General features: G+C 35.0%; 1 protein-coding gene across 4 annotated transcripts in view; it reads right to left on the bottom strand.

The window, feature by feature from the left end:
- Nucleotides 1-23,510, bottom strand: part of CCSER1 (coiled-coil serine rich protein 1) — a 1,444,871-nt gene that overhangs the window by 82,448 nt on the left and 1,338,913 nt on the right. The gene's annotated exons all lie outside the window — the stretch shown is intronic.

Genomic DNA, 23,510 nt, shown 5'->3' with positions numbered 1-23,510 from the left:
TTTTAATTTTGGTTTACAGTATCAGAGTTCATAGGTTGAGGGTACATATATACAAATAAGAAAAAGCAAAGGTCAGAGGTTAGAGTGTATTTGGAGTAAGAGTAAAGAGTTCTGATACAGATGGAGACAAATATGATGTGAAGGTCTGATACTTATGACAGGAGAGGGTGTCTGAGGGGTGAGCAGGAAGCTGACAATAAGTGATATGACTGGCTTAAAGCATCAGAGGAAAAGCAGATGATTATATACTGAGACATAGTATACATTCTCTCCATTATAAAACAATTTCCCATACATAGTTTATAATCAGAATGGATTACAATTTCCTTTATACGGTTCATAATCACAGTGAATTAATATCAGTGTAGACATCAATCAGACATCAGGTATAGAAAGTCTGTCAGCCCAAAAAATAATCTTAGAAAACACTTGACCTCCTTAATATCTACATCTAGTCTACATACCATTGTCTTCATATTGCAGACAATCACATAATCAATCTTAAGGATCTTCCTTCCAGCAATTCCAACCCACATTGGTTGACCTCTCCTTTTATAAGAGAAGCCTTTCTTGTATCTCCACAAATATATTGCCTCTCCTCCTAGTTTTCCTTTTTCATATGTATATACTCTCCTGTACGTTTCTTGTTGTATGTCAATTAGCCTAGACTATCTTATACCTGGAGCTTCTCCACCAGTCCTGGAATCTCCCTCACTGTGGACTCTCATATCGGTTAGAGATCTCTAGCGTAGACCATTTTTTAAATTCCCTATTTCTTCTTCGCTCTTTTGATCCACTCTCCAGGTTCTGCACTTATTTTTTTCTGCCTTAATGGAGTCTTAAGCTGCCCGATTTCCTAATGAAAATAATTTATGTGTTCTGTCAAGAAACACTTTATCCTGCCTGATCAGCAGAAAAGCCCTGGAGATACTATGTACTATGTGATAAGGACAGATATCTTTGTTATTCTTATTAGGAAGACAATATAACCATGCCCTTTGTTTAAGACCTTGCATTACCTTAATATTTTTTCTTGCCTTTTAGTTAGTGATAGAATACAAGTGGGATACTTGTTTTCTGCAGTGTAATCACTCTTGGCTAATTGTTGTAACTAACTACGGTTTCCTCTTGGGATTTCTTCATTCACAGAATCTAAGAGCTGCTACTACAAGGTTCCCTTCTCTCATTCTCTTTTGTTATCTTCCTCCAGTAGGCACAATCATTAGGCTATTACAAGCAAATCACTAGCAATTAATACCAAATTGAGATAACCACCAGATTTTTACTCACAAAAACCAGGGGAGAAATCTCCAAGTATTTTACAAATAGATATTCAGTACATGGTAGGAGTAAGTCACACCATCTTGTAACTACATCTCATTGAGCAGACTTGTGTCTTTATCCTTCCGAACTGAGAAAATCTGCTTTCCTTTTTATTCAAAAGAACTGAAATAGCTTCACTTATTTTTACTTATGACTAATTTAGAGCATTCATAAAAGCAAAATGAGCATAGTGACTTCAAATCCTCGTTCATAAAAAGAGATGTTATAACCTCTGTTGTTAACAATGTCACAAAATGAAGGGCCTTCACAGAAATACTTAAAATTTCTAAAATGATATCCTACAATGTAGTGGAAACATTTCACAATTTAAGAGATATATAACCTTGAGGTGAAACTCAATTTAAAGAAATTACCAAGTGGATGACTGGGAAAGTTATTTCACATGTCCTGTTTCTTCACAGGAGTGTTCTTAAAGATGAAATAGAGTAATGTAAAGGCAGTCTGTAAAACATAGACATTCCTCCAATGTTAGATTTGTTGTTGTTCAATATGGCAGTGACTTTAAAAAGGTGACTTTGTCATTCTAATGTGGAAAACACAAACAAATTCAAAAGCTAGCAGAAGGCAAGAAATAACTAAGATCAGAGCAGAATTGAAGGAGATAGAGACACAAAACACCCTTCAAAATGTCAGTGAATCCAGGAGCTGGTTTTTTGAAAAGATTAACAAAATTGATAGACTGCCAGCAAGACCAATAAAGAAGAAAAGAGAGAAGAATCAAATAGACACAATAAAAAAATGATAAAGGGGATATCACCACCGACCCCACAGACATACAAATTACCATCAGAGAATACTATAAACACCTCTGTGCAAATAAACTAGAAAATCTAGAAGAAAAAGATCAATTCCTGGACACACACACCCTTCCAAGGCTAAACCAGGAAGAAGTTGAATCTCTGAATAGACCAATAACAGGCTCTGAAATTGAGGCAATAATTAATAGCCTACCAACGAAAAGAAGTCCAGATCAAACGGATTCCCAGTTGAATTCTACCAGAGGTACAAAGAGGAGCTGGTACCATTCCTTCTGAAACTATTCCAATCAACAGAAAAAGGGAATCTTCCCTAATTCATTTTATGAGGCCAACATCATCCTGATACCGAAGCCTGGCAGAGACACAACAAAAAAAGAGAATTTTAGACCAATATCCCTTATGAACATCAATGCGAAAATCCTCAGTGAAATACTGGCTAACCGAATCCAGCAGCACATCAAAAAGCTTATTCACCACGATCGAGTCAGCTTCATCTCTGGGAGGCAAGGCTGGTTCAACATACACAAATCAATAAACATAATCCATCACATAAACAAAACCAAGGACAAAAACCACATGATTATCTCAATAGATGCAGAAAAGGCCTTTGACAAAATTCAACAGCTTTTCATGCTAAAAACTCTCAATAAATTCAGTATTGATGGAACATATCTAAAATAATAAGAGCTATTTATGAAAAACCCACAGCCAATATCATACTGAATGGGCAAAAACTGGAAGTATTTCCTTTGAAAACTGGCACATGACAGGGATGCCCTCTCTTCACCACTCTTATTCAACATACTATTGGAAGTTCTGGCTAGGGCAATCATGCAAGATAAAGAAATAAAGAGTATTCAGTTAGGAAAAGAAGAAGTCAAATTGTCCCTGTTTGCAGATGACAAGATTGTATATTTAGAAAAGCCCATCATCTCAGCCCAAAATCTCCTTGAGCTGATAAGTAAATTCAGCAAAGTCTCAAGACACAAAATCAATGTGCAAAAATCAGAAGCATTCCACTAGACCAATAACAGACAAACCAACAGTCAAGTCATGAGTGAACTCCCATTCACGGTTGCTACGAAGAGGACCTCTTCAAGGAGAACAATTAATCATTGCTCAACGAAATAAAAGAGGACACAAACAAATGGAAGAACATTCCATGCTCATGGATAGGAAGAATCAATATCGTGAAAATGGTCATACTGCCCAAGGTAATTTATAGCTTCAACACCATCCCCAACAAGCTACCAACGACTTTCTTCACAGAATTAGAAAAAACTACTTTAAAGTTCATATGGAATCAAAATAGAGCCCACATAGCCAAGACACTCCTAAGACAAAAGAACAAATCTGGAGGTATCACGCTACCTGACTTCAAACTATACTACAAGGCTACAGTAACCAAAACAGCATGGAACTGGTACCAAAACAGAGATATAGACCAATGGAACAGAAGAGAGGCCTCTGAAATAACACCACACATCTATAACCATCTGATCTTTTACAAACCTGACAAAAACAAGCAATGGGGAAAGGATTCCCTATTGAATAAATGGTGTTGTGAAAACTGGTATATGCAGAAAACAGAAACTGGACCCCCTCCTTATGCCTTATACAAAAATTAACTCAAGATGGATTAAAGATTTAAATGCAAGACCTAAAACCATAAAAACCCTAGAAGAAAATCTAGGCAATACCATTTAGGACACAGGCATGGGCAAGGGCTTCATGACTAAAACACCAAAAACAATGGCAATAAAAGACAAAATAGACAAATGAGACCTAATTAAACTAAAGAGCTTCTGCACAGCAAAAGAAACTGCTATCAGAGTGAACAGGCAACCTACAGAATGGGAGAAAATTTTTGCAATCTACCCATCTGATGAAGGGCTAATACCCAGAATCTATGAAGCACTTAAACAAATTTACAAGAAAAAAACAAACAACCCCATCAAAAAGCGGGCAAAGCATATGAACAGACACTTCTCAAAAGAAGACATTTATACAGCCAACAGACACGTGAAAGAATGCTCATCATCACTGGTCTTCAGACAAATGCAAATCAAAACCACCATGAGATACCATCTCACACCAGTTGGAATAGTGATCATTAAAAAGTCAGGAAACAACAGATGGTGGAGAGGATGTGGAGAAGTAGGAACACTTTTACACTGTTGGTGGGACTGTAAATTAGTTCAACCATTGTGGAAGACAGTGTGACAATTCCTCAAGGATCTAGAAGAAGAAATACCATTTGACCCAGTGATCCCATTACTGGGGTTATAGTAAAAGGATTATAAATCATGCTACTATAAAGACACATGCAAACGCATGTTTATTGTGGCACTATTCACAATAGCAAAGACTTGGAACCAACCCAAATGTTCACCAATGATAGACTAGATTAAGAAAATGTGGCACATATATACCATGGAATACTATGCAGTCATAAAAAAGGATGAGTTCATGTCCTTTGCAGGGACATGCATGAAGCTGGAAACCATCATTCTCAGCAAACTATCACAAGGACAGAAAACTAGACACTGCATGTTCTCGCTCATAGGTGGGAATTGAACAATGAGAACACCTGAACACAGGGCAGGGAACATCACACACTGGGGCCTGTCAGGGAGTGGGGGACTGGGGGAGGGATAGCATTAGGAGACATACCTAATGTAAATGATGAGTTAATGGGTGCAGCAAACTAACATGAGACATGTATACCTATGTAACAAACCCGCACGTTGTGCTCATGGACCCTAGAACTTAAAGTATAATAAAAAATAAATAAATGAAAAATAAAATGAACTTAGAGCAGTATTTTCCAACTGATAATTCACAGTTGTCAGAACTTCATAAAATTGTTACACAGGACTCTTATAAATAACAGGACAGCAAAAACAAAAGTAAAAATTAGGATATTTCATATTAAAAAGAAAAAAAAAAAACTAAGGGAATTTGTTGCCAGCAGACCTATTTTACAAGAAATACTGAAAGGAGTCATTAAGCTGAAACAACAGATATCATACCGAAACTTGAATCCATATGAAGAAATAAAGAGCAAAAGTAAAGGAAACTATATAGGTAAATAGAAAACAAAGTAAAAAATGGCTTAAAACCTTTTCTTTTCATATGTAAGTTAAAAGATCATTGCAAAAAGAAATTTTTATGAAACCAAGTTGATAGATTATGATACATAAAGATGTAATTGTTATGACAACAAAGACCACTAAGGAGGGTAGGGAAAACTATATTGAAACGTTTTGGGAGCCACAGTGGCTCAGGCCAGTTGCCCTGGCACTCGGGGAGGTGAGGCTACACGTTCAAGGCCAACCTGGTCAACACTGATTTAAAAAAAAAAAAGAAATAGTTTTGTATACTATTGAAGTTATTTTGGAATTAATCTAAACAAGATAGATTGAAGTAAAGACATTAATTGTAATCACTAGAACAACCACTAAGAAAAAAATCTCAAAAACGTATATCCATGTATATTAAAATAAACAAAGGAAATAAATTAGTATAGTACACCAGAAAATATGTATTTATCACAGAAGAAGGTAGTAATGGATGAACACAAGGAACAGAAAAGACATCAGGCATCTAGAAAACAATGGAAAATGGCAGAAATAAATCGCACTTTATTGATAAGTACTTTAAATGTAAAGTGACAAAATACTTTAACCAAGAGGCAGATACTGGCATAACGATTTCTAAAAAAACAAACCAGGGGAAAGGAAAAGATGACTGACTAGAGGGAACTAGTACACATTGTTTTCACAGAGAGAAAAGGAGGTGGCAAGTAAATACTACATCTTCAACTAAAACATCCAGGCGAACATATTGAGATTCATCAAGGAGACAAATTGACAACTCAACCCATGGAGAACAGAGAGGAGCAAGACAGGATGACCACACACCCAGGAGTGGCACAGTCAGGGAAGACACCCCCTACATGGGGAAATAGTGAGTGAGAGATGCCAAGGACTCACACTTCTTCCATAGATCTTTGCAACCCTGGGATCAGGAGATCCCCTTGTGAGTCCACTCCACCAAGGCCTTCAGACTGACATGCAGAGCTATATACAGTCTGGGCAGAGCCACTACTCAGGCACGCATGGAATGTGGAGAGCCTTGGATCCTCGGCATCCCAGCATTAGTGGCTACAGCTCCAGCAAAAGGGGTGCCTAGGCTCCCACATAGGCCCTGAGGAAAGGGGCTAGATCCAGGAAGCTGAGCAGTGATCGTCTGCATGATTTGATTGCACTGCACCTCTCAGGATAAGACCCACTGGTCTGGGACACCAGCCAACCCTCAGTGGGGCACTCAGGACAGTAGCAGATCTGTACCTCCTGGACTGGAGCTTCCAGAGGGTGGAGTGGGCCACCATCTTTGCTGTTTTGAAGCCCTCATCTTTCCTGCCTTCAGGCTCTGAAGAGTCCTGAGTGACTACTGTCTAGCGTGAACCCGCAGTACGGTGTGGCCGCCCTATGGAAAAGTGGCAGGACTGTTCTCCATGCATGTCCCTGTCCTTACATCTCCCCACTGAGCGCAGCCTCCTGACCTGGGTCTCCAGCATATCTACCCTGCCCCCACCTGAATACTGAAGAGGTGGCTCAGCATTTCTCCAAGGAGAAAATCCCACTCAACCCACAACCCTTTTGCCATTGCGGATGCAGTGGTACCACTCTAACTACCATCAGGCTAGGGAAAGAATAAAGGACCTAGTCAATACACTGGAACCGCCAACACACTGCAGCCACCGCATGAATCGGAGTCCAGTCCATCTTTCCTGGGAAAGCCTAACCCCCACTTTTCACCAGGTTGGGCCCCTGGTTCAGGACCACAGAATAGTTGCCCAACCCATGGTTGAACATACCCACTGGTGGTGGCTGTCAGTTTCCCTGGGGAGAGTCTCTCAAAAGCAAGTGACAACCCCTCTGCCACTGCCACAGAAATGGCTCTGCTCCTGTTTCTCTTGGTCTAAGGAAATAACAAAGAGTCTGGGGGCTTCACCTGAACTTATAGCAGATAACAGCCACAATATAGAGAGGAGCCCACTCTCTCCTCCCTGTGATCCCTTGATGGCCCAAAACCCCACAAACAGACCCACTAGCTCAGGCTGTCAGTATAGCTGCCACACCCTCTGGCTGAATAGTCTCATCAGGAGCAGCTCCATGTTTCTTGGAGGTGGAGCTACCAGGGAAACCAAAAGCACCTCTGCGGTGGTACTTCCCTTGCTTCCCTTGGACTGTGGAAGGAGTAAAGATACTGAGTGCTTTATCCACACCTTCAGAAAGCTGCAGTTGCCCTAAGGAGAGAAGGCCAATCTGTCTCCCATGGGTCCCACCCACACCCCCTGCTCATAACCAGACACCTCCTCCCCAGCTTGGGCCCACACAGCAGCTGCCGTATCATGAGCCAATAGCACTAATTGATTGCCACTCCACATATCTCTGGGATAGAACCCCAAGAGACAAGTGAAAAACTCTTGAACACAACCACTGCTAAGGTCCACTCCTTTGCTGCCACCAAGTTGGGGAAGAAACATAAAGCCTAAGATCACCCCAGAGCTGCTGCAAGCAGCCTGGGAGTGCCAAGCCAAGATCTGCAGCCAGCACTCAAGAGAAAGAGGAGTCCACACTTTCAGAGCCCTGAGAGGGAGCATGGCTTCAAACATGAGGAAATACAGAGGAGTTACATGACTGAGGAAGAGCCTACCTACTGATCATTATGCTTAAGCACCACCTACTAGTTCACATCCCAAACTTCAACAGCAATAATATTTTGCTATCATATCCTCCTGTGAAACCAAAAACAAAAATTCAGCTACAAATACAAGTCTTGCACCAAGCATCAGCCCTCTGAAAACATCCAGAATATAATTTTACTGGCTATACTCAATTTATACCAAAGTTAAGCACACAGACACACACACGCACACACACACACACACACACACACACACACAGAGAGAGAGAGAGAGAGAGAGAGAGAGAGAGAGAGAGAGATGAGAAAGAACTGAAAGAACCAGCGTAAGAATTCTGGTAACTTAAATGGCCAGAATATATTCTTTCCTCCAAATGAATGCATTCGTTTCCCAGAAATGATTCTTAAATGGGCTGAGGTTCCTGAAATGACAGACATAGAATTAAGAATATGGACAGGAATGAAGATCATCGAGATTCAGGAGAACATTGAAACAATCCAAAGAAGCTATGGATTATAAGAAAACAATACAGGAGCTGACAGACAAAATAGCCCAGGGTAAAAATGAACCAAACTGACTAAAAACAAAATACACATGATTATCTCAATAGATGTAGAAAAGATTTTCAATAAAATTCAACATCCTTCATGTTAAAAACCCTCAAATGACTAGGCATTGAAGGAACATACTTTAAAATAAAGACTCTTCTTTTAAAATCCCCAGACAACATCATATGGAAAGGGCAATAGCTGGAAGCATTCTTTTTGAAAACTCACACAACACAGAGATGCCCTCTCTCGCTACTCCTATTTAACGTGGTATGGAATTTCTGGCCAGAGCCATCAGGCAAGAAAAAGGAAAAAAAAGGCATCCAAATAGGAAAAGAGGAAGTCAAACTATCTCATTTTGCAACAACAGGATTCTATAACTTGAAACTCCATATTGTCTGACCAAAAGTTCCTTGAGCTGATAAACAACGTCAGCAAAGTTTCAGGATAAGAAATCCATGTACAAAATCAGTACCATTCCTATATACCAACAACCTCCAAACCAAGAGCCAAACAAGGAGGGCAATCCCATTTACACTGCCACAAAAAGAATACCTAGGAATACAGCTACACAGGGAAATGAAAGATCTCTGCAATGAGAATTACAAAATACTCTTCAAAGAAATGAGAGATGACATAAACAAATGGGAAAACATTCCATGCTCATAAATAGGAAGAATCAATATTGTTAAAATGGCCATACTTCCCCCAAAATTTACAGATTCAATGCTACACTTATCAAACTACAAATGGCATTCTTCACAGAACTAGAAAAAACTATTTTAAAATTCATTTGGAAACAAAATAAAACCTGAAGAACCAAGACATCCTAAGCAAAAAGAATAAAGCTGGAAGCATCATACTACCTGACTTCAAAATATACTACAAGGCAACAGTAACCAAAACAGTATGGTACCAGTACAAAAACAGACACACAGACCAACGGAACAGAATCAAAAACCCTGAAATAAAGTTGCACACCTACAACCATCTCATCTTTGACAAAACTGACAAAAACAAGCAATGGAGAAATGTATTCCCATTCAATAAATGGTGCTGGGATAGCTGGCTAGCCATATGCAGAAGATTGAAACCAGATGCCTCCTTGAACCATATACAAAAATCAACTCAAGATGAGTTAAGAACTTGAATGTAAAACTTAAAACTATAAAAACTCTGGAAGATAACCTAGGAAATACCATCTGGATATAGAAACTGGCAATGATTTCATGACAAAGATGCCAAAAGCAATTGCAACAAAGGCAAAAATTTACAAATGAGATCTAATTAAACTTAAGAGCTTCTGCACAGCAAAAGAAACTATCAGCTGAGTAAACAGACAACTTACAGAAAGGGAAAAAATATTTACAAACTATGCTTCTAACTACATATAGTAGCCAGAATTTATATGGAATGTATATAAATTTACAAGCAAAAATCATACAATCCCATTAAAAAGTGGGAAAAATACTTGAACAGACACTTTTTAAAAGAAGACATACAGGAAGCCAACAAGCATGTAAAAAAATACTCAACATTACTAATCATTTGAGAAATGCAATAAAACAATAATGAGATACCTGCTTATATGTGTTAGAATAGCTATTATTAAAAAGTAAAAAAAAAAAAAAAAAAAAAGAAGATACTGGCAAGATTACAGAGAAAAAGGAATGCTTATACACTGCTGGTGGGAGGGTAAATTAGTTCAACTAGCAAGGAAGGCAATGTGGTGATTCCTCAAAGAACTAAAAACAGAATTACCATTCAACCCAACAATCCCATTAATGGGTATATACCCAAAGGAATATCATCATTCTACCAAAAAGACACATGCATGTATATATTTACTGTAGCATGCTCACAATAGCAGACATGGAATCAACCTAAATGACCATCAGTGGTAGACTAGATAAAGAAAATGTGGTGTATATACACCATGGAATATTATGCATCCATAAAAAGAACAAGATTATGTCCTTTGCAGCAACATGGATGGAGCTGGAAGCCATTATCTTAAGTGAACTAATGTAGGAACAGAATCAAATGCTGCCTGTTGTCCTTATAAGTGGGAGCTAAATAACAAGAACACATGGACACATAGAGGGAAATGACAGACACTGGGATCTACTTGAGGATGGAGGGTGGGAGGTGAGAAAGAAAAATATCTACAAGGTACTACTATGTCTCATACCTGCATGATGAGACAGTCTGTATACCAATCCCCCGTGACTTGACTTTACCTATATTAACAAACCTGTACATGTACCCCTGAGTCTAAGATAAAAGTTAAAAGAAAAAAAATTAAAATCCAACTATATGTTAACTGTAAGAAATCCCCTTTAGATTCAAAGATACAAATAGTTTTAAAATAATAGGGTGAAAAATAATACTATAATACCATATGTGATAGTTAAATATATATGACAATGTGACTGGGTCACACAGTATCCAATATATGGTAAAACATCATTCTGGGTGTTTTTATGAGGGTGTTTTTTGATGAGCTTAACCTGTAAATCAGTAGAATAAGTTAAGCAGATTGTTCTTCCTAATGTAGGTGGGCATCATCCAACTATTAAGTTGAAAGGCTGAAAAAAAAAAAAAAAAGGATGTTTCTCCTCCACTTAAGAGACAGTTCTTCCTGCTTAATTGACTTTCAACTGAGAGATATTGTCATCCTGTATTTTGAGCCTGCTGTCTTTCAGACTGGAACTATACCATCAGCTCTCATGGTTCTCAGGTTTTCAGACTTTGACTGGAACTAAACCATTGGTGCCCCATGGTGCCTAGCTTGCTGACTCAACCTGCATATTGTGGAACTTGCCAGTCTCCATAATCACATAAGCTAATCCAAATAACAAAATAAAAATATCTTTTTGAACACAGATTCATAAAACAAATACTCCTAGATGTACAAAAAGGCTTAGCTGGACAACAATAGTAGGGGAATTCAAAACCCCACTGATAGCATTAGACTGATCATCAAGGCAAGAAACTAACAAAGAAATGTTGCACTTAAATATGCCACTTGATCAACCTAACAGATATCTATAGAATATTCCTCGTATCAATCACAGAATATTCATTTTTCTCATCTGCACATGGAACATACTCCAAGATCAACCACATACATAACCATAGAGCAAGTATCAATTTAAAAAAATCAAAATCATACCAACCACATTCTGGGATTGCAGCAGAATTAAAATAGAAATCAATACCGAGAAAATTTCTCAAAACCACACAAGTACATAGAAATTAAACAACTTGCTTCTGAATTACTTTTGGGTTAACAATAAAATTAAGGCAGAAATAAAAAAATTATTTGAAATAACTGAAAATAGAGATACAACAAACCAAAATCTAGGGGACGCAGCAAAAGTAGTGTTGACAGGAAAGTTTATAGTACTAAATGCCTAATTAAAAAGTCAAAAAGATCTCAAATTAACAACCTAACATCACATATAGAGGAAATGGAAAAACAAGAACAAACTAAGCACAAAGCCAGCAGAAGAAAATAAATAACCGAAATCAGAGCAGAATTGAATGAAACTGACACCCAAAAACCCATAAAAAGAATCAATGAAACCCAAAATTTATTATTTGAGAGGATAGACAACATTGATAGACTGCTAGCTACTTGAAGTAAAAAGGAGAGAAGATAAAAATCAGCACGATAAAAAAACAAAATGGTAACATTACAACCAAACACACAGAAATATAAAAGACCTTCAGAGACTATTAGGAACACTTCCATGTGTACAAACTAGAAAATCTAGAGGAAACGAATAAATTCCTGGAAATACACTATCTCACAAAATTGAATCAGGAAGAAATTGAAACCCTGAATACACCAATATCATGTTCCAAAATTGAATCAGTAATAAAAAACTTACCAACCAAAAAAAGCCCTGGACCAGATGGATTCACAGCTGAATTCTACCAGAAGTCCAAATAAGAGTTGTTACTGATCCTACTGAAACGATTCAAAAAATATTGATGAGAAGGGGCTTCTCCCTAACTCATTCTACAAAGCCAGAGTCACTATGATATCAAAACCTGGCAAAGACTCAGGGGAAAAAGAAAACCACAGGCTAATATCCCTGATGAACATAGATGTAAAAATTATAAACAATATAATAGCAAACCAAATCCAGTAGCATGTCAAAGAGTTAATTCATCATGATAACATGACTTCATTCCTGGAATATAAGGTTGGGATGCAAATAAAAAATTGTGATTCACCATGTAAGCAGAATTAAAAACTAAAATTAAAAATTATCATCTCAACACATGCATAAAAAGCTCTCATTAAAATCCAAAATCCCTCCATGATAAGAACCCTAAAGAAACTAGGCATTGAAAGAACATACCTCAAAACATTAATAGTAAAAGCCATCTATGACAAATGCACAACCACCATATTTAATCGGCAAAAGCTGGTAGCATTTCCCTTGAGAACTGGGACAAAACAAGGATGCCCACTCTCACCACTCCTATTTAAGACAGTACTGGAAATCCTTGCCAGAACAATCAGGCAAGATTAAAAAAAAAAAAAAAAAAAGTATCCAAATAAGAAAAGAAGAAGTCAAACTATCTCTCTTCATTCAAGATATGATTCTATACCTAGAACACCCACAAAGACTCCACCAAAAGGCTCCTGGAATTGACAAACAACTTCGTTAAAGTTTCGGAATATAAAATCAATGTACAAAAATAGGTAGTATATCTATACACCACTAACATTCACGCTGAGAGCAAAATCAAGAATACAATCCTATTTACAATAGCCATAAAAATAAAATACTTAGGAATACATCTAATTAAGGAGGTGAAATATTTCGTATTAGTCAGTGTTCCCTAGAGGGACAGAACTAATAGGATATATATATATAGATAGATTCCTCACATGTGCAGTCAACCTAACAGACATCTATAGAATACTCCTCGTATCAATCACAGAATATTCATTCTTCTCATCTGCACATGGAATATACTCCAAGATCAACCACATGCATAACCATAGAGCAAGTCTCAATTTAAAAAAATCAAAATCATACCAACCATATTCTGGGATTGCAGCAGAATTAAAATAGAAATCAATACCCAGAAAATTTCTCAAATTATATATATATATATATTATATATATATATATGAAAATACAAAAATATGGAAAGTAAAAGGAGAAAATAAAAAATTGTGATCTCTTTACCCAGAGGTTTTGGGGATTTTTTTGTTTGTTTTCATAATAAACATTTTAATGAAATTTCTTCTACGTTTACGCCAACACATACATTCAAACATATGTATATATGTGTGTATATACATTTTTTTCCATTTAATAGCTTTTTATATCCTACTCCACCCCATCCCCTGTAATCTGTCCTCCAAGGAGTTTTAGGCAATACACAAACACCTACATTTGGCCCTTTTAAAAAAAATTCCCACCTACCGCTCACCTCCTGCTGTGCAGTACCAGTCCATGACCTAGGGTTTAGGGACCCCCTGTTATACATGACACAAACAAATAGGAAAAAAATATTCCATTACTATGGCCTGGAAGCATCAATGTCATTAAAATAGCCATACTACCCAAAGAAATCTACCTATTCAACACTATTCCTGTCAAGCCATGTCATTTATCACAGAACTAGAATGAGCTATTCTAAAATTCATATAGAACCACAAAAGAGCCAAAATAGCCAAGGCAAGTTTAAGAAAAATAACAAAGCCAGAGGTATCATATTACCCAACTTCAGACTATAGTGTAAGGCTACAATAACAAAAACAGCATGGTACTAGTACTGAAACAGACACATTGACCAATGAAACAGGATAGAGAAACTAGAAATAAAGTCACACATACCAACTGCTCTTCAACAAAATAAAAATAAAAAATTAAGCAAAGTGGAAAGGCTCCCTATTCAATAAATAGTGATGCAGTAACTGACCAACCATATGCAGAAGAATGAGACTGGATCCCTTTTTTATCACCATATACAAAAATTAAGACGGATTAAAGACTTAAATATAAGACCTCAAACTATGAAAATCCTAGAAGAAAACCTAGAACATACCATTCTGGAAACTGGCCTTGGAAAACAAATCATGAATAAGTTGCTCAAAAGCAATTGTTCTAAAGCATTTACAACAAAAACAAAAACTGGCTTGTGGGACCTAATTAAACTAAAGAGCTTTTGCATAGCAAAAAGTACAGAGTATACAACCTATAGAATGGGAGAAAATATTTGCAAACGATGTATCCAACAAAGGTCTGATACCCAGAATCTATAAGAAACTTAAAGAAATCAACAAGTAAAAACAAACCCTATTAAAAACTGAACAAACGACATGGACAGATACTTCTCAAGATTAGACATACAAGTGGCCAACAAACATGAAAAATGCTCAACATCACTCATCATCAGAGAAATGCAAATAGAAACTACAATAAGACACCATCTTTTGTCAGAACGGTTATTATTAAAAAGTAAAAAATAAAAAACAGCTGTTGGTAAGGCTATGGAGAAAAATGAATGCTTTTATACTGGTGAGAATCTAAGTTAGTTCAGCCACTGTGGAAAGCAATTTGAAGATTTCTCAAAGAAATACAAATAGAACTACCATTCAACCCAACAATCAAAACAAAATAAATAATTCAACCATAAAGACACCTACACTCATATGTTCATCACAACACTATTCACAATAGGAAAGATAGGGAATCAAACTAGGGGTCCATCAGCAGTGGATTGGAAAACAAAATGTAATACATATACACCATGGAATACTACATAGCCATAAAAAAAAAAATTGTATCTTTGCAGCAACATGGATGCAGCTAGAGGCCATTATCCCAAGTGAAATAATGCAGGAACAGAAAACCAAATACTGCATGTTTTCTCTTGTAAGTGGGAGCTAAACAATGGGTACTCATGGGCATAAGAAGATTCAACAATAGACACTAGGCTATATGGGATGGGAGGGTGAAGAGAGGTGGCAATGGGTTGAAAAACTATTGGGTACTATGCTCAGTACCTTGGTGACAGGATCAATCATACTCTGAACTTCAGCATCACACAATGTACCTAAGGAATAAACATGCACATGTACCCCTTGAATCTAAAAGGTGAAATTATGAAAAAAAAATCTATATATCTACATCCATATCTGTATCTATCTATCATCTATGTTCTATTGATTCTGTTTCTCTAGAGAATCCTGACCAACACAAACAACAACCAAAAAAGACCTGGAATGATTATGTTAATATTAGATTAAAAAAAAAAAAAACCTGAAATAATTTAAGGGAAAAATAGAAAATGTTACTAGAAATAGCTGGAGGTTTCACTTTCAATAATGGATAGAACAACTAGGCAGAAGGTGAACACATGGAAGATGTGAACACTACACTTAAACTACATTTAACAGAAATCTATATAACACTCCACCCAGCAATAGTAGATATATTATCCTCAAGTTCCAAAGGATTCTCCAGAATATACCATGTGTTAGGCCATAAAATGAGCCTCAATAAATTTAAAATGATTAAAGTCATACAAATTATATTCTTTAAGCGAATAAAGTTAAATTAGAATTTAATAATAAGAGAAAAATTGAGGAATTTACAAATGTGTGGAAATTAAATAACACAGTTCTGAATAACCAATTGGTGAAAGAGATTATATGGGAGTCAGATTGACATTAATCTAAATGAAAATACGACAAACCAAAATTTATTTGTTACAGCTAAAACAGTGTTCACAGAGAAATCTGCAGCTGTAAATGTCTAACCTAAAGGGGAAAATATATTTGTATCAATACATAACCATTCACATTAAGAAGCTAAAAAAAGAACATAAAACTAAACCCAAAGAAAGCAGAAGGAAGAAAATAACAAAAACTATAGAGGAAATAAATAAAATAGAGAAAAGCAACAGTAAAAATAAGCAAATCCAAAATTTGTTTTTGAAAAGATTAATAAGATCGACTAACTTTTAGCTAGAATGACTAGAAAGAGAGAACACGGAAATTACCAAAATCGTAAGGGAAAAAGGGGTCATGACAATAAATCTTACAGAAATAAAATTGATCAAAGGGATCAAAGGGAAATATTATGAATAACTGTATACCAAATATTAGGTAATATAGCTAAAATGGACAAACTCCCCAAAAGATACAAATTACCAAAACTGAATGAAGAATGAGAAAATCTGTACAGACCTAAAAAAGTGAAGAAACTGAATTAAATAATAATAGTTAAAACTCCCATGAAAGAATTCACCTTCACTGGTGAATTCTTTGAAATATTCCAAGAAGAAATAATAGCAATTTTTCATAAAATTTCAAAAAATAGAATAGGAATAAATCCTTCAAAAATGATTTCATATGGTCAGTATTTCACTGATACCTAAACCAATGACTTCATATGAAAAAAACAAAAAAACTACACACCAGTAACCTTTATTGGATTCAGATGCAAACGCCTTCATCAAAGTATTAGCAAATCAAATCCGGCAGCATATAGAAACAATTACACATCAGGAACAGGTGTGATTTCTCTTGGGGATGTAAAAATTGTCTAAAATACAAAATTCCATTCATGTAATACCATATTAATAGATGAAAGGAGGTAAACCACATGATCATCTCAATAGATGCTGTAAAATATTTGATAAATTCTAGCATGTTTTATGTTGGGTGTACTCAAGAAGGTAGAAATAGAAAGGAACTTCTTCAAATTTCATATATGAAGATCAATGAAAAAAGCCAGTTAACAACATGCTTAATGGTAAAAGACTAAATTCTTCTTCCAAGATCAGGAAAAAACAAAAAAACAAGAAACAAGAATAAGGATCTCTGTCCTAGACACTTCAATCCAACATCATACTGGAGTTTCTACACAGAAAACTTGGGCAAGAAAAAAAGGCACAGATGTAAAGGAAATAGTAAAACTTTCTTTATTGAGAGATGACATAATTTTATATACAGAAAATCCTAATAAATTGATGAAGAGCTTATTAGAACTAATAAACCAGCTCAGATATGTTGTGGGATACAAGATGAATATACAAAAGTAATTTTATTTCTATACAGTAGCAATGAATAATCTAAAAATGAAATTGGAAAACAATAAAAGTACACCTTCATAATCTTGAATTATTTGATGTCTTAGATAAGACACCAAAAGCATCCATGATAAAAGAAGAAAATAAATTGAATGTTATTAAAATTTTTAAAAATTGCTTCTAAGGACATCATCAAGAAAGTGAAATGACTACCTTCAGAATGAGAAAAAAAATTAAGTTACATATCTGTAAAGGACATGTATTTAGTATATACCAAGAACAGCCACCAGTTAACCAAAAATTACAACGTAATTTAAAAAGATGGGCAAAAGATCTGAATAGACGTTTCCTCAAAAATGATATGCAGAGGCAGGAGAATGGCATGAACCCCAGAGGCAGAGCTTGCAGTGAGCCGAGATCACACCGCTGCACTCCAGACTGGGTGACAGAGGGAAACTCTGACCAAAAAAAAAAAAAAAAAAAAAAAAAAAAAAAACAAGAATGCAAATGGTCAAAAGCATATGAAAGATGCCCAATATCATGAATTAAGGAAACAAAAATCAAAATTATAATGAGATACCTCTTTACACCCACTAGAGTGGCTAAAATAGAGAAACTGGACAACAACAAATGTTAGATATGATGTGGAGAAATTGAAATCCTCATATGTTGCTGTTGGGATTTTAAAATGTGGCAGCCACCTTGGAAAACAGTTTGGCAGTTCATCAGAATGTTAAATATAGTTACAATGTGATCATGGATTTCTACTGTCATATAGCCAAGACATAAGAAGACATATCCACACAAAAATTTGTACATAAATGTAATTAAAAGTTTTGTTCATAACAGTAAAAGGTGAAAATAATTCATATTTTCATAAACTGACTAATGATACATAAAATGTTGTATCCATACAATTGAATTTTATTATCAATTATAAGAAATGGGGCATTGATACATGCTACAATATGAATGAACCATAAAAATAATATGCTAAGTGATGGTCACAAAAACTATAGACTCTATGTTTCCATATACATGAATGTCCAAAGTAGGCAAATTCATTGAGACAGAAAGTAAATTAGCCAGGGTTTGGGAGACTGACTGCTAACAGGATTAGTAAAGGAGTATTGAAAATGTTATAAATTAGGGAATGGTAATGGTCACTCAACTCTATGCACATACCGAAAACAAATTAATTGTAATTTTAAAAAGATGAAGTTTACTATATGTTAATTACTTCTCAATAAAGAATATTTTAATGTCATAAAAAGCACATTATACCTATTTTAATTTCTACTAAAATCGATAAGAATAAGCATTTAAACAAATGGGAAGAGATTCCATGTTCATGGATAGGAAGAATCAAAATCATAAAAATGGTTAATTTTTAGATTCAATGCTAATCCCTTAGAACTGCCATTGACATTCTTCACATAATTAGAAAAAAACTACTTTGAATTTCACATGGAACCAAAAAATAGCCCATATAGCCAAAACAATCTTAAGCAAAAAAACAAAAAAACAAAAACAAAAACCAAAAAACAAAGCTGGAGTCATCGTACTACCTGACTTCAAACTATAATGCAAGGCATGGTACTGGTACAAAAACAGACGCATAGACCAATGGAACAGAATAGAGATCTCAGAAATAAGATGGCACATCTACAACCATCTGATCTTTGACAAACCTGACAAAAACAAACAATGAGGAAAGAATTCCTGTTTAAATGGTGCTGGGAAAACTGGTTAGCCATATGCAGAAAATTGAAACTGGACCCTTCCTTACACCTTATACAAAAATTAACTCAAGATGGATTAAAGACTTAAGTGTAAAACCCAAAACTATAAAACCCTAGAAGAAAATCTAGGCAATACCATTCAGGACATAGGCATGGGCAAAGATTTCATGACAAAAACACCAAAAGCAATTGCATAAAAGCAAAAATTGACAAATGGGATCTAACTAAAGAGCTTCTTCACAGCAAAAGGAACTATCATCAGAGTGAACAGACAACCCACAGAATGGAAGAAATTTTTTGCAATCTACCTATCTGACAAAGGTCTAATATCTAGAATCTATACAGAACTTAAATTTACAAGAAACAAAACAACCCCATTAAAAAGTGAACAAAGGACATGAAGAGATACTTCTCAAAAGAAGATATTCATGCACCAACAAACATGAAAATAAGCTCAACATCACTGATCATTAGATAACTGCAAATCAAAACCAAAATGAGATATCATCTCATGTCAGTCAGAATGGTGATTACTAAAAAGTTATGAAACAACAAATGTTGGCAAGGCTGTGGAGAAATAAGAATGTTTTTATACTGTCAGTGGGAATATAAATTAGTTCAACCATTTTGAAAGATAGCGTGGCAATTCCTCAAAGAACTGGAACCAGAAATATCATTTGACCTAGCAATCCCATGACTTGGTATATACCCAAAGGAATATAAATCATTCTTTTATACAGATACATGCATGCATATGTTCATTGCAGCACTATTCACAATAGCAAAGACACGGAATCAATACAAATGCCCATCAATGATAGACTGATTAAAGAAAATGTGGTACATATACATCATGGAATACTATGCAGCCATAAAAAGCAATGAGATCATTTCCTTTACAGGGATGTGAATGGAGCTGGAAGTCATTATCTTCAGCAAATGGAGGAACAGAAAACCAAACACTGCATGTTCTCACTTATAAGTGGGAAGAACTGAACAATGAGAGCACATGAACACAGGGAGGGGAACACCACACACTGGGGCCTGTCAGTGGGGTTGGGGAAGGGAGAACATCAAGATAAATAGCTAATGCATACAGGGCTTACTACGTAGGTGATGGGTTGATAGGTGCAGCAAACCACCATGGCATGTGTTTACCCATATAACAAACCTGTACATCCTGCACATGTACCCAGGAGCTTAAAATAAAATATTTTTTAAAAGAATAAAATAATTTGGGAGGTAAAAAGACATAACGTGAACAAAGGAAATAAATGTCAAAAATCAGATGGGCATGCTAATAATTTATTCACTTGGTTTATCACTCAGGTGAACACTCCTTGTCACCATGATTATTTTGACTGTTTAGAGTTTTAAAATATATTCATATTGAGTCATACTTTGTTTACTTGCATTCATAATGGTCTATTGGCTAAATAATTATTAAAGTAGGTAATAAGAAACATAAGAATCTGACTTTTGAAATAAAAATAAGTGAGTAAAATTTAAAAATATGATAGTTTTGCAATTTATCCTCAATGATGTCAATGATAGAATACAATAAAATTATCTAGCATTATTTTAATAAAACCATGTGTGTTATGTGATGATATAATGAAATTTCTATAATATTGTTCATCTACAAGTGCTTTCTGTTTCTTATGAATTAAAGGCCAGCATAACAATTAAGACACTCAAATGTTGTTGGTAGGTAATACAAAATCTTGTCTGGGATAAGTCCTATACCTCTTATTATGCTTTCATTTCATTCTGTAAACTTAGAAAATTTTAGAATTTTTTGGAAAATGGTCAAAAGGTGGAAAAAAATCACATTAGGCAAAACAATTAATACCTTGTGCATCCACATTTTATAGCATGGTTAATAGTTTCACTTACATACAATTCCTTTGACTCTCAAATGTATACACCTTTTTCCCAAAAATAAATCATGTACCATCCTAGGCTAAAAGTTTAATAGTAATCTGACATAAAGTATTGTGTCTGTTGTACTTTCATATTTCTTGAAATCATATTTACAATTTTTCTGTGACATGTAGTCCTTCGGTTGTGATCTCGTGCATTTATAATCCAACACTTCAATGTGATTTAATTTCAATTCAATAAGTAAATAAAAAGGACTTATGTATGCAGAGTAGACAGTAATATAAGAATATTAGAATCCTCTCTGAGATCAATCCAATGTGTTCATGTGATTTAGTGGTACTTATTAAACTCCATTATTCTCTGCCAATGACAAGGATTCAAGAAACTTTTGAAAATAGTTAATATAATCACGTCTCCATATTTAACCACTAAGGCGCTAGAGAAAAACACTGAAGTTTATGTTATAGCAATCTTTTCTATGACTTTTAAGTCACCTGGATATAATTATTCTCAAGTTATGATCTAAATTGTAAACTTTATTAAAAGTTTTTTTCCACACATATTAATCTTAATAATGTTTTAAGAGTAAACACGTTTGATTGATTCCCCAGAGCCTTTGTGTTCCTGGCTCATGAGTAAAAGTTTAGATACTGCTCCTTTTGACCTTTTTTAGCTCAAAACAAGTGATTTCGAAAAAAACCCAGACAGGAACACATATCCACAAGCCAGTGATTAAACATGATTCAAATACATCAAAACTAACAGTATTTTCTTCACTAACATTTCTCATATTTATTCTAAAAATACATGGATTGAACTACAGTTCAATAATTTACTTTATATCTAATATTTTCTCAGATTTCCCTTTCTGCAGCACATATAGCCATTGAAAATATGCAAATCTTTCTTACACAAGTTTCCCACAAACAAAGATTTAAAGGTAAAATTTGTTTTAGTGAATTCAATAGCATATTATTTCAAAATATTAAAATTTATTTCAGAACTCCTAGATGAAAATGCAGGCCATAAATATATTTTGATTTTAAAAGCATGGTCACCAATGACAATCTGAAATTTGAATATATGTTAAGACTACATTAAGTCAACTCATTCATTTCTCAAATATTTATTAAACTCTTCCTACAAGTCAGGTGCTGTTTGGAGCACTTGATAGTGAAAAACAAGAGTAGATACGTCTTCTATATTCATCTTACTATAAATAAAAATGAAAACAGAAATTATTTCATTCTTTAACAATGATGAAACAGACTCACATTAGGTCTGTGAAGGCAATAATTAAGGATGGTTTAATGATGAATAATTGGCAAATGAGACCAGCTGTAGTTACAAGAGTACTTTCAGTGCTTCAACTTCATTATCTCTACCAGGGTGTGGTAATGGAGTACTTCATAGGATTGTGGTATGATTAAATGAGTTAAAATGCCTGACGCTTGGAAAACAAGAAATGCTGCTTCTTGTTGTTGTTGTCGATATTATTATTATATGCCAAGAAGATGTTTGATTTAATTTCATTAATTTTCAAAATTTTTTCCACTTAATATAGGATGAAATGAGCATGTTCTACACTATGTATTGTAAGGATAAATAATAATTAAAAATGAGAGGCTTAATTCTTCCTGATAAAATAAAGGAAGAAAGTTGTCCTTCCTTTTTCTCAGAGTATTTACTTTAGAAAACTTTTAAGTACCTACTCCTCTATTTAAAATGTATAGAAATCTTTTTAAAATTAGGTAGGCCTTTTGTCAACTTCATGTTCAGGGAATGCTTTCCTCAAAGCCGTGGGAGTCCTCTCCCTGAACTGTAAACATCAAAGGAGTTAGCACTCCTGCATACCAGTTTCTATGGGAGGACAGGAACCTAACTTTTGGGGACACCTTGTTCTAAGTTGCAAAACAATCTTTTACCTTAAATAGAGTAAGTTTTATTTTTCCTTTGTCTAAAGCCAATTAACACAAATGGTCAACCAAATCTAAGATGAACTCTGTATAATAAGTGATGCTGTCAATTGTTCTTACTTAAGAACTAGTTATTATTTATTTTGAATATAAGTAAGAAATGGATTTACTTGGATATATAAAAGTGGGAAATTCTCATGTCTTAATTTTTCATTTCATGTTTCTTTTATGACATGTCCAAATTGAGTTCTCTTACTAATATATAATTTAGTTAGTAAAGTTTCTTGTTGATGTTGTTATTTAAAACAAATGATAAATGATGAAAGATAAAAGATAAAAATAATTCTAGGAAAAAAATAACATGTCAAAAGTGGAAGTATAGGTACAGAAAAAGGAGAATAGGGCAGAGAGGTATGTAAACTACAATTTTTATGCAAGGAGAAATTATAGATATTGACAAGCATAAGGAATAAGTGAAAAGATACAAATAAATACCTGTCCTAATATATTAGGGGTAATAGTCAAAAGAACATGAA

The sequence above is a fragment of the Macaca fascicularis genome, chromosome 5 (genome assembly GCF_037993035.2).
Source record: "Macaca fascicularis isolate 582-1 chromosome 5, T2T-MFA8v1.1".
Classification (NCBI taxonomy): domain Eukaryota; kingdom Metazoa; phylum Chordata; class Mammalia; order Primates; family Cercopithecidae; genus Macaca; species Macaca fascicularis.
Note: the sequence above shows the minus strand (reverse complement) of the source record. Positions and strands in the feature narration are given on the sequence as shown.